The 12,467-nt window shown below is 41.3% G+C and overlaps 1 protein-coding gene and 1 long non-coding RNA gene across 2 annotated transcripts in view; one reads left to right on the top strand and one right to left on the bottom strand.

The window, feature by feature from the left end:
• LOC142601226 (uncharacterized) overlaps positions 1-12,467 on the top strand; it is a 409,261-nt gene that overhangs the window by 16,495 nt on the left and 380,299 nt on the right. The window lies entirely within an intron of this gene.
• On the bottom strand, positions 3,923-6,606 carry LOC142601339 (uncharacterized). Its single transcript, XR_012834940.1, has 4 exons — positions 6,505-6,606; positions 6,173-6,413; positions 5,078-5,130; positions 3,923-3,973 (listed from the first exon to the last, which is right to left on the bottom strand). It is a non-coding gene; the product is annotated as an uncharacterized LOC142601339 (long non-coding RNA).

Here is a 12,467-nt window from a genome sequence, read left to right as displayed (position 1 = left end):
CGTAATTTGACTGTTGACAAAGTATCTGTGGCAGTGAGAATGAAAGCAGTTAGAAGTGTGGCGGGTTGTAATCAAGAAGATGCTTAGCTGTGCAACGCTGCATCTTGAGCAGATTTGAATCAACATTGCCTTGAGGGGACACACACATACAAAAAAAAAAAAAAAAAAGTCCATTAATTTTTAGTGGGAAAATTAGAGTGGCACTTGATGAAGTGAAATTTGACATGCGTTAATTGCTCCGCAGCTCTCCTAATTAGAGATTTTCAAATTCTTTTACTGCTGTCAGCCTGATGCCACATTGTCTTGCTGGACAAATAGTAAAATTGCAAATTGGGTTGATCAAGAAGTTGTACTTGGGGATATTGGGCTCTGGCTCGTTTGCTGCTGATCCTCATTTTCCTGGGAGGGTTGGGGGCATTGTGGCCTATGAAGTGCATTTGGGGAGAGAAAAAGTACCAAAAAATCCTGATAAATAAGAATCGATGATTTAACAGAGCTTGCTTAAAAAAGATTAAAGGAATGCAAGACAATAAAGCAAAGGAGTTGCAAATAAATCTTTAACCTTTGTTATATCTACGTCTTGCATAACATTTCAAATCCGATGCTGTTTATAATAAAGCTGATAAATTCAGTTTATTTTTTTATGCATATTATTCGCAGCGTGATAACGTGGAGGCAAGGGGTGGGATTCAGGTTCCTGCACGAGTTTTGCCCTGACCTGAAAGGCAGCATAGCAAGACCACGATTTATATCAAAAACTAGTTATAAGGTTGTACGAACACAAGCATTGCACTGGTTCTGAAAGCATGATTTTTCTCTCTTTTGCTTTTGTGGTTTGTTTTTTTTTTCTTCATACCCCACCCCACCCCCCCAGATCACTCCTCCCCTCCCTTAGCCTTTGAACCCCTCTTAATTCATTAACATATTGAATTTTTTCAATTTTCCATTTTCTTGCAATAACAATATTAATGCCAGGGCCAAGGCCTGATTGGAGCTAAATTACTTGTTACCTGCTGGCATTTATTTATATGGCATTGAATTATAAAGCTTTGCTATTGTCATGCCTTGGGCGAATTGTTTATGACACCAGTAATAGGAGTAATTGTTATTGTTGAAATTACCTGTCAGCTACCCATAGCAGTGGCCCTTGTCCCACTGACAAATAGTGACAGGGGAGAGGGATCCTCCGCACGTCCTCCTGATGACTTCTCCTCTGATAATAAGGAGTGCAGGGCCTCTGATAATTTGCCTGTCACTGTTGAGTGCAGCTCAGAGAGAGTTGGCCAAATTGTTGTCATTCACTTTGACAAAGACAGCAAAACGCTCTGGAGCAGGAGGAGGATTATCAAAATAAATGAAAGCCCTCATGCATCCTTTGTTTTGGGTTTTTTGGGTTTTTATTTTTTTTTCCTCCCCATCCCCACTTGCCTGCCTTCATGCCGGAGCTGTAAAAATGGGAATACGTTTCGTAGCGATGCGACTTCAGAGGCAGCATTGGGTGGGGGGGAGGGTGGGCAACACACAACACCACAAGGGCTCGTGCAATTTGCTTTCTGTTTGCCTAAAATGTTTTGGTTTCTAAACATAAATTAAAAATTTTATTTCCCCCCCCCCCCCCACCAAGGCTGTCTGCGTTTCAGTAATTACTGACTGTCATTGCAAGGGAAAGGGTGGCGTTTCTGTCGGGTGGATTTCATTTTATTTATTTATTTGCCATAGTCGGCAGCATTCCTTTCAACTCCTCTCTTGTGCTCGTGCTCAGCACCGTGGACCCCCCAGCACAGCAGTTGGCAACAGCCTGTTCCCGGGGCTGCCGGAGCCGTGCCTCTGCCGCTACGCCTGCTACGGGGTCGGCAGCTTTTTGCCCTTTCCTGAGCTATTGCAATATCAGCCGAATTATCTTCACCAAAAGTATTATTTCCTCTAGGAAAGGAGGTTCTGCCACTGATAAAGCAAGCGGAGGTTCGTTTGCTGCTGCGAAGGACCACCGCTAACGAGGTTTTGCGAAGAGGCGGTGTTATTTGTCAGAGCCTATCTATTAAAAAAAAAAAAAATTACAAAAACTCCCCCTTCATGTCCTGCGACTGGTGTGCATGGGAGGACGCCCACGCTCGGCAGAGACTCGCTGCCAATCACACCCCGACACCGCTGAGAAAGGGGGATATTTTACGCTGCCGCAGCAGCCGGGCTGCATCAGGGATGCTCGACGCACGGGTTTGGGGCCACACCCTGCCCGACCCACCGTCACCCACACCCTATCCTTCACAGCTCATCTGATAATTGCAATAATTTCCCCTTTATTGGTCTTTACACTCAGGTAATGACTACCTGGGGCACAAAGCACCTCGGGGGCTGCTTTAGGCCCTTCACCCCCCCCATAGCCGGTCCCTATCCCATCAGCAAAATCTCCCACTGAGGCGCCAGCGCATCATTTTATCAGCTGTAACGATACGGTTTGATCCACATAAATACCTGCAGGTACCACCTCGCCCCTTGATTTGCTCCCCGAAGGAGTCTGTCCGAATCGTCGCCGCTGAGAAATTTCTTCAGCGGCGAATAAATCTGCCGACTTTGAGTCTTTCATTTTTAACCATTGGGCTCAAACGCATAATTTAGCCAAATTATCGGCCACCTCCATCTTCCCAGGGAACGAGTGCAAACAACGTTTTAGGAACAGACATCTAAATTTAGTAGGGTTTTGAATAATTGATAGGCTGGTGTGACAGAAGATAGAAACTTATGTTTCTAATCATCCCAAAGCATTTCTCCTTCCTCCCACCCCCCGAAATGAAGTCACTTTGTTTGCCGTTAAATATACGGAAGATGTCCACTTAACAAGTATAAAATTGTGATAGCATTAAGAGGTTATCCGCGGTAATAAAAAGCAGGGAACGTGCCTGGGAATGTGATCTGTAAGGCAGATAATTTTTAAGGATGGGGCTTGTCCTTGCTTTGTCTGGGGAGAGGCACATTAGTGATCCCGGGGGGGTGGGGGGTAGAAATAACGCATGTTTCCAAATGAAGATATTTAAAACGTGTAATGTATTTCGGCACGTTACCGTAAGCTGCCGTTTGATGTTTTTCCTATAAAGCCTAAATTAAGCCTCCTAGGAACGGTTGGGTATAGCCTGCTCCTAGCTGCATGGAAAAACAAAATACGGTTGAAATGGCTATATTACCAACACTCCGGTAGACTTTAACACGCGAGCGTAATCGTCCTCCCTCTATTTTCTCCCTCCATTCCTAAACGCAGCCTCAGCATCAAGATAACCCACCTTTAAATTTCAAGCTCATTTGAAATGTAAACTTTTAGCAAATAAGCAATGGCTCGTGGAGCTGGATCGCCGGAGTGACTGGCAGCAAATTCCTTTTTCTCCCTCCCTCCCCTCGGCGCAAGGGGTTTGAAATACCCATCAGTGTCAAAAGAAACTGCGCAGATCGCTGCTGTTCTAAATAAGGCAGAGCAATGTTCAGGGGGGAAAAAAAAAAAAAACAACCCAAAAAAACCTCCCCAAAACAATCTCTCTCGATGGATTAAAATGACATTTCTGTACCATGTCAGTACAGATGACAAAGCGTCATGTTTTGCATCATTTCGAAGAGATATTCTTCAAACAAATTTGGTGTATAAACAGGCAGCGGGCTTTTGTTTGAAACATTGAAGATCAAAACTTAGGGGAAGAACAATTAATATTGCCTACTAAAATCCCCTGTTATTGTTAGAGATACATTTTGTGGTTACTGACTATAAATAAAAGCAAAGGAACAGAGCCATGGTTTCTCACCACTGCAAATATAAAAAGGCAATTTCCAGCTTTTTCCTTTTTTTTTTTTTTCCCCTCTCCAAGTTGCTCTTAGATGTGTTTGCTGAATAAACGGGATTAACTGTATTTAAAACAAGAGATAAAGAACAGCTTTTTATTACACTGAACAGTCTACAGGGTTTCCACGCTCCTCTGAATGCACTTCATGCCTGGAACAAAATATTCATATTTTACCTTTTTGTATGACACTGTATAGAATAAGCAAAATATCCTCGTAATAACACAAATATGGAATCAATAGGGAATGGTAAAAAAAAAAAAAAAAAAGAGCTTTTTTATCATTTCTGTTTCTGGCCAAATGCTGGAGTGATTGTTTTGTTTTGTTTCGTTTGCAGTTTTGCAGCAGGATGCGAAGCCAGGGAGGAAAGAGTTCATTTCGCTGAAGGAGCTTTCCCCTTCCCTTTGGCTGCAAAAAACCTCACCGAGCGCTGTTAATACAAAACTAATGGCGAGAGTGCGATCTGAAGAGCCAGCCCGCTATCAGCTGAATTTCAATGGAGGCTTTCTCAAAAAATAGGTACAAAGAAAAGAATTTAGACAAATTTGCCTCTTAACCTTTAAAGATTTCCTGCCTATTCCAGTATGTCCTTTATTACATTAATTTTTTATTTAAATTACACCATTAACTGGATATGAATTTATCAAGAATACATATATTGATTTATAAAACAGTATCATTAATTATTATAATAGCTAGATGTAGCTGATATTACAAAGCCATTTAAAGGTTTTTAATATAACTTGGACATACATAGATAGATAGACATTATGGACAAGACTACAATTTAAACTGGCTACCAGAAGTTAATGAAATCCTTGATTTATCTTCTCGTTTAGAGATTGATTATATTGTTGCTTTGTAAAACTATTTATTTTATGCCATTTTTCAAAGGATGTCTCAATAAAAGAAAAAGATAAATAAAATATCCAGTCAAGTCTCAAAGTATATTTTGGTTTATACTTTCTTTTTTAATGCTGCTGCTGCTAATTTATTACAAGTTTGGAGACTTGTCACCTTCATGAAGAATTGGCTTTCTTGATAGCAGCTCTGTTTGCAAATGCACAATTTAATATATTTGGATTTTAAAAAAAGAAAAAGAAAAAGAAGAAGGAAAAAAAAAAAAAAAAAAAAAAGAGGCTGTCTTCCCAACAACATTGTGTTTATTTCCTAAACCAAAACCCAACAAAATGCCTTTCTGGCATATATTTCTCAGGCACATTTTTTGTTTAAGCTGTGGAAAAACGGGACTTACCCTAGTGCTGCAAAGCAGTCAGTCATGGAGAACATTTTGATTTAAAGTGCAATCTGAAGAGAAGAAAGGAAAAAAAAAAAAAAGAAAAAAAAAAGGAATGATATAAACAAACAGTACACCGCTTTCAAGTTACTCCTAAAATGTTCCTAGCTTAACTAATACATTGAAAGTTTAAATCTTTACACATTGTTCTTGAGGGGCTATGTCTCTTGACTCTTTATTTATATCACTTATTCTTGTCTGGCAACATATGTTACCGATTTATTATAGTATTTTTTTTACTGTTAGCCAGACAAATGTGAAGGCTAGCTGAGGAGGGGTAGTTGCATCTGATGAGTTTAACAATTGCAGGGCATCCTTTCGGGGCAGCCAATGGGCTCTTTTGAAGCTATAATACTCACCATTAACCATTTTCATGCTGACATATTTTTATTGTCGAAGTTGGGGCTTCCCCTGTCGTCAGCCTCTTTTGTTTTCAGTGGCTTCGCGAGCAAATCGAACGGGGTGGTTGAGAGCCGTTTGTCCAGCAAGGGCTTTCGTAGGCATCTTAAACCGCGCTTTTATAGCTCGGCGTATAAATCCACATAGTGTGTCCCCCCAATTGAATAAAGGCATGCGGAAAATAATACTTAAAAAAAAAAAAAATCTATAATGCATGACAAATGCAAACAAATACTAACCGTAGGTGATCAGATTTCTCAGTGCTATTACTGACACCAAAAGGTAACAGGGAGGAAGATTTTTCCCATCAAAGCAAAAACCCCCAAATTCTTATTTTAAATGGATGCACCAACAGCGGAGGGAGAAGTTGTAAGGACAGGTGGATGTCACATTATACGTGTGGCATTTTTAGGTGACCCGTTCTGGAGTAAGAACTTGAACTCTCCCCCCACTTTGCTTCCTACTGATCATCTGTCCTATCTCCTTGTTCAATGCCAACAAGTTCCTGCAAGTCCACCAGAAACTGTACCCTCATTTGGTGTTTCACCACTGGAGCCCCAGCCCGAGCTTCTGGGAGCCAAAAGATTCCTAACAAGCCGTGGGGATGTAATTCCTAACATAATGCCACAATCACAATCAGACCGTCACACCTACCAGCATGTCCTACCGCAGACGAGACGCCCACCATGGGATGCTCCAGAGCCCTGCTCACCAAGGATCACCAAAGCAGACTGTAGGGCGCACTCCAAATTTCCTGCTGTTGGGAATTCAGTCAGAACTTTGGGATAGGAGACAGCTCTGAAAAGTTTGCTTTCATTTCCCTTGCATCTTCAGGAAACAGCGGAAGAGGCTGTGTAAAGCTAAGATGAAACCACAGGCTCAGAGCAAAGAGCTTCTGCCGGGGAAAAAGATACAGCGAGCAGCATTTCTGGTGGAATACATGGTGGTTTGGGTAGAACACATATGGGAATTGCGAATAAACTCACCAAGGTCCTTTGCAGGGGGAGGTTGGGTTGGTGGATCGAGACATGGTTCCCAATAGCACTAGTGGGTCCTTGGCAAATGCCGCGCAATATGGTTTTTACTGGGAAAAGAGGGAAAGAGAAGTGCTCGTGTGTTAGGTTTTGCTTTGGGATTTTTGGGGGGTTTTTTGACTTAACAATTCAGTTGCCTTGGGATAATTTGATTAGTTTTCAAATTTTAAAAAAAATGGCCAACCATTCCCTCTGCTTATTATAGGGGGTTTTGAGAAGAAACTGAACTTCCTAACGCAGGTCTGAATTCAGCAGCATGCAAAAAATTGGATGAAAATGAAGATTTTGCTTTCTGTTCACTTTTCTATTACATGAAGCTAGCCTAACTTTTATTTATTTGATTTTTTTTTCCCAAATTACATTTTAATTGTACTTTGCCTGACCTCCTGCAATGATTTGCCCAAAGTGATCCTTTGGAAGCAAATCTCACCCTCCTGAAAGCCAAAGGAGCGGGCACAACGGGACTGCTATAGCCAAGGGTTCGCAGTCTTGACTTTTCCCACTTCTGAAAGGTTTTATTTAGGCAGGTATCACTAGTGTCCTGGGCAAACATCAGTGGCATTATCAAAGCTTGGAGCATGAGGATTATTACTTATTTAGTTTTCTATTGCAAGGATATTGCTGGCAACTTCGTAATTAAGCTAGTAACCTCCCTTAAATTTGTTTATTCCCCTCGAACCTGTTTTTTTTGGCTGGGGAGGGAGGAATGGGGAGTGCGGCTCAGCCTCTCAATCACTCTCTTTCTGTTTTGTCCATCACCTTGGTTTCTTTCCCCTGTTTTTGACCTGCACTTTTTCTGGATCAGACACTGGCAGGTTGAGAGGTAATAAGAACCAGATGGACATAGTGCAGAAATTGCCCAAATGGGTACGAGAATGTGGGGAGCTGTCAGGCATGGAGAGAAGCTGGAATTTTTCAGCAATAAAATGGGATTTATCGCCACTCTACCACAGTCATTGCCGACAACCGTTTACCTTGACAGAAACCCCATTCCAATAGGCCATGCCGATGCAGATTTTTTTTTTTTTTTCCCAAAGAGTGATGATTGGTATTTGTTCTAAGGCTCAAATGGCCTGCACTAAAGGTGAAGCATTAGGCCAAAGTCCTGTATTCCCTACTGAGGCAAATGAACCTGCTAAAATAAGTTCCTTCCACAATAGCTGTGTAATTGAAACCAGAAAGTGAGAGAATTTGATAAATTGCTTGACCCTGAAGGAATGTTAGGGTCATAAATTTTCATTGCATTTTTTTTGCTTCTTTTTTAGGAAAAAAAAAAAATCTTTTTTTTATATATATATTGATTATATTTAGTATTTGTCTCCAAATTCCAGCTAGCTTCCAGATCATTAGCCATTACTTTGCCATCCTCTCCCCATAGGCAACTATTAGAGGTTTAGAGCATTTCTACCTATACCTTCCTAGGAGGGCTGAAGGACACAAAATATTCACAAATGGCAGCATTTACATACTACTGCTAAGGAATCTGCAACATAAAGCACTAATAACCTGAAATGGAGAGTTTAGCAAGTGCAATCCCTTTACAAAGATGAAATAAATAAAATATAAAAAAAACCCCCAACACTACTGTACTTGAAGAGTGATGGATTAAAAAAAAAAAAAGTCTGCAAATCATTTACAGGGAGTCAAACATTTATTGCTATTCTTACCTTTTTTTTTTTTTTTTTGGCTTGCTCTCCTTACTTAGAAGTACCATTGCCTTTTACTTGAAAAAAGATGATCAGTATTTTATCAAATAATACATATGGATGTCCCTTCAAGCTCAAAAGACACAAACAAACCCCAAACCCTGCAGTATCTTATTGTGGAAATGCACACCTCAAGAAAAAAATTAAATTAAATTAAAAAATAAAATAAAGAAAAAAGAGGAGAAAAATTAGGAGACTAACCAGCAAGTAAAACATCCAGTCACGCTCCCCTCTCTGTGCTTGCAATCATCAATAAGTATAGCCATGCTAAAATAACAGGCTAAGAAGGAGGGGAAACAGAGAAGTATTTTGGTTTTGTGTATGGGTTTGTCGGGGGTTTTTTTCCCTGTAGTAGCAAAATTTATTTCTTTAACTGTAGCAGTTTCTACTTCACAACCGCTTGAAATGTGCTATCATATAGTAACTGCTTTTTATAATCTCGCTCCTTCCCCCCCCCCCCCCGCCCCCGCTTTGAATATAACATTTCAGAGGCAAAAGTCTCATTGTCACACTTCAATAAGGCATTACGTTTTACATAGCCATACATACTTAACCCAACATGAAGCGAGTTAAATAATCATTAGCACAGTAACCCATTGCTATCAAAAACTTATTGGTCCTCTAAATTTTAAATTAATGGCCTGTCTCCCTTGTTCTGTCTGTGTGCGTGTGTGTGTGTGTGTGTCTGGTTTTCAACCACTTCAGTGCAAAGTCACAGACGTTTTATCAGCACACATTAGACCATTTGCATTATTGACATTTCAATTTAAAAATTAAAAAAAAAAAGTACCGGGAAAAATAGTTCCTGCTGACTTGGTTCATACTTAGACCCCCTGATTCTTAAGTAACTCTTCTGAGTGTTAATTAGCAGCCAATATTTGACAAACCGACTAAGAAATGCACTCTGCTCCTCTTTAGCCAGGTTGTTATAGCTCAAATAAGTTTCCTTAAGAGAGCATGAAAAAGAGAAGCTAAAGGAAAAAAGAACTGAAACAATGCCCCTATAAAATCCTAACAAAAAACTCAATAATTTATACTCACTTTTTCTTTTTGGAGAAGTTAAATAAAACTATAGTGGGGTGGGTTTTTTTGCTTTTTGACGGATTCCCCCCCCCCCCCCCCCATAAAGTTTCTGGCTCAAATCCTCTCTTTCCTTTTTATTTCTTTGAGTCATAAAGTAAGTTCTAGTTGTTTTAAGACAGTTACTTATCCAGAGAATGAAGGAGTATCGGCTGCATTTCAATTAGAGAAGGAAAAAAAGATAAAGACTTGGAACGTAAGAGAAAAACGCAAAGTGACATATTAGGATGAGAATTTTCATCTGTTGCTGTATAAATATTTTAATAAAAGTTCTAAAATAATGTGTCTGCCTCCTGCTCTATAAAAGAGAGGAGATTATGAAGTGCAAATGATGTAGCTTAGATGTATAGATCCGACTGGGATTTTTCACCATTAAAGAGTCTCTCCTCCAGAAGTTGGTTTTAGAGCCGTTTCAGACCCCAAAAAGTATAAATCTCATCAGTATAAATAAAAGATGATCAGCAAGTGGCTTCAATCACTGATATTTTTTGCAAACTAACGTTCAGCTGATGCAACTCGATTTTGTTTTGCATCGCATTAGTGTCACTGCGGCAATGACTGGCCTTTATTCACCAACCCTTTGAGTCAGCACTTTGAGACATCTTTCAAATTAGGTCATACTGCAAATTTGCCACTGATACAAAGGTTGATTAAGAGAGCTTCACAATTTTAAAGGGATGTCGTGTGAGGAGAATTAAGGTCTGGATGATAGTTCCAGGAAATGTGAGGCCCCGTAACTACGTGGAAATAATGTATGGGCTCTATGGGGAAAGAACATATTTCCTCAGAGTACTTGAAGGAATACTCATTTACAATTTAACCAAATCCTTCCCCTGTTAGGGAAGAAATCGTATGATAGGTCTTGAAAACAAGCCATGAATTACAGCGCGGAGGCAGCGAGATGAGCCCTGTTCTCCTCTCCCCGAAAGTCAGTCCCCTCCTCTCCGCTCCTTTGATCTTCTCAGGAAAGACCTATTCCTCCAACTCCCACCAAAGCATCCTGGCTCCTGCTTCCCCCCCCCCCCTAAAAACAACCCTCTGTCACAACAGGACCCTTTACCCATCATGTAGCAACTCCAAGGTGAAGCTGAATTGCCGTGTAAACCTCCCTGGAAGAATTAGAGGGGATGATCAGAAGTGACCACCAACCACTGTGGCCAGGACCAGGCTTGAAAATGAGTCCAAGCCCAATTTAGGCATCTTAATGAAGTGGCCAATTTTTTCCCCCCCTTAAGGCTCAGAAGGGGCAGCAGGTCCTCTTGCTCCGGGATCTGAGCATGCAGGAGAAAGGTTCTCAAAGGGAGCTGCTGGCTGTCAAGTGCTCCTGGAAATCTGGCCGCTTCATTTTTGACGGCTAAGTGGGAAGCAGATGAATAATCTCTTTGAGGGGAAAGCTGCCATTTTTGTGGCACTCGGGGATTTTTATTTTTCCAAACTTTCTCTCTTTGCAGGGAATAACAACTCGTGAGGAGCCGAGAGTTCCTCTTAATTGGATGTAAGTGGATAAAAGTCAACTGCCAGCTTCATTTTGGTTTAACTCTTTGGCCCATCTGATGAGGCAAGAAGCTGTTATTACCGCTGAGTTTGCCTAATGCGGCAATGCTCAGGAGGTGGGGGGGAAAGGAATGATTTTGGCTGCAGCTATGCTGAAAGCAGCATTTAACTCTCCTGCCACTGAAACTAGAGTCCCCCAAGTTACCTTTTCTATGCTCAGGAACATCACCATGATTTAAGGGTATAGCAGCAGTGAAATAAAACATAAACAATTTAAAACCAGAGCCCGAAGAGAGATTTCTCATGGTATGAATAGCTGTGAAAGCCAGGAAAATGTTTCACATTCCCTTTTGTATTTCCCTTCGTTTCTTTGCAGCGAGTCCCTGAACTTGCATTTCTACCTTGGGCAGCTGACTTTATTTCACGTTTTTGATGTTATGATCACCCGCAGACCTTTCCGTTCTCCACATGTTTCTGGATTCAGTCACTTCACCCGCAGCCCTCCCTGACGGTACAACACCTCAAATCCCTCCGCGTGGCAAAGTCTATTTTATTCCCAGTCACTTTCAATTTGCCTCCGGTGTTTCTCTGAATGGTTTAGTTGAATGTGATTTCTAGGACCAAAACAAAGGAGGGGGAAAGTGGCAGGCCACAAATGAGAAGGTGGCCCATGCCACTGCCAGGAGTGGCTGGAAGTGGGAGTTTTGAAGAGAACTGAAATATGACCGTGAGCTTGATTTTAATATTTCGAGCTACATTCACACTTCAGTTCCCTTAACCCTGTTCTACCAGGTAAGAGAAAAATTGATATTAAATCCTAAACCCCTAAGTAGTAAATGAGATTTAAAGACGGGTACAACAGCAACAAAAGTTTGTGTCTACCGCATCAGCTCAAATTCAGTAGCGTCCCCCCGCCTCCTGTCCCGCAGAGCTCAGCAGGAGCTGCACAAAGGTAGCTGCTGCTGCTTCTGGTGCTCCTGCCCATCTCCAGCATCCATGAATCAGGCAAGAAAGGAAATGAACTCATGCCAGAGTGCCTTAAACCAATTGTGAGAAAACAAATTGGGGGTTCCTTTAAAAAAAATTTAAAAAAAAAATCCTACTGCCTTTTGAGTCTTTGTGGGGACACTGAGAACATGCTTTCAAGCTCTTTTGTTCTGCCCTAAGGGATGGAAAGCTGCTCTTAATACAAGAAAACAAAGCCCTCCACTGCCACTACCAACAAAAAAAAAAGAGCTGAAACGCTTATGAACACTTTGCTCCAGGCGCTGTAGCAGTAAGGAAAAATCATTGCAACCATCACAAGACTTGGCAACACCAGGGCCATGCCAGCAGAGTGCTCTTCCCCATTACTGTAAATCACAGGCTGAGCCCAGTTTGTTGCGAAACATCCAATTGTGGATCCTTGAATACGATAAATAAAACCACCATCCCTCGGTGCACTTGACTAGCGTTTGTGGAAGCGAGGGGAAAATTCACACTTCTGCCCAGGGTCCGGACAGAGGCCAGCTGATGCTTCAATGTAGCTCAGTGGGGACAATTCACAAAGAGGAGCTGCAAATAAATATGGGCTTTCTATGCCTCCATCCCCGTTTGCACAATTGCTATGGCTGAGGCAAGCACTTTATTCATTTT

Source organism: Balearica regulorum, chromosome 3 (assembly GCF_011004875.1).
Source record: "Balearica regulorum gibbericeps isolate bBalReg1 chromosome 3, bBalReg1.pri, whole genome shotgun sequence".
In the NCBI taxonomy this organism is placed as follows: Eukaryota; Metazoa; Chordata; class Aves; order Gruiformes; family Gruidae; genus Balearica; species Balearica regulorum.
Note: the sequence above shows the minus strand (reverse complement) of the source record. Positions and strands in the feature narration are given on the sequence as shown.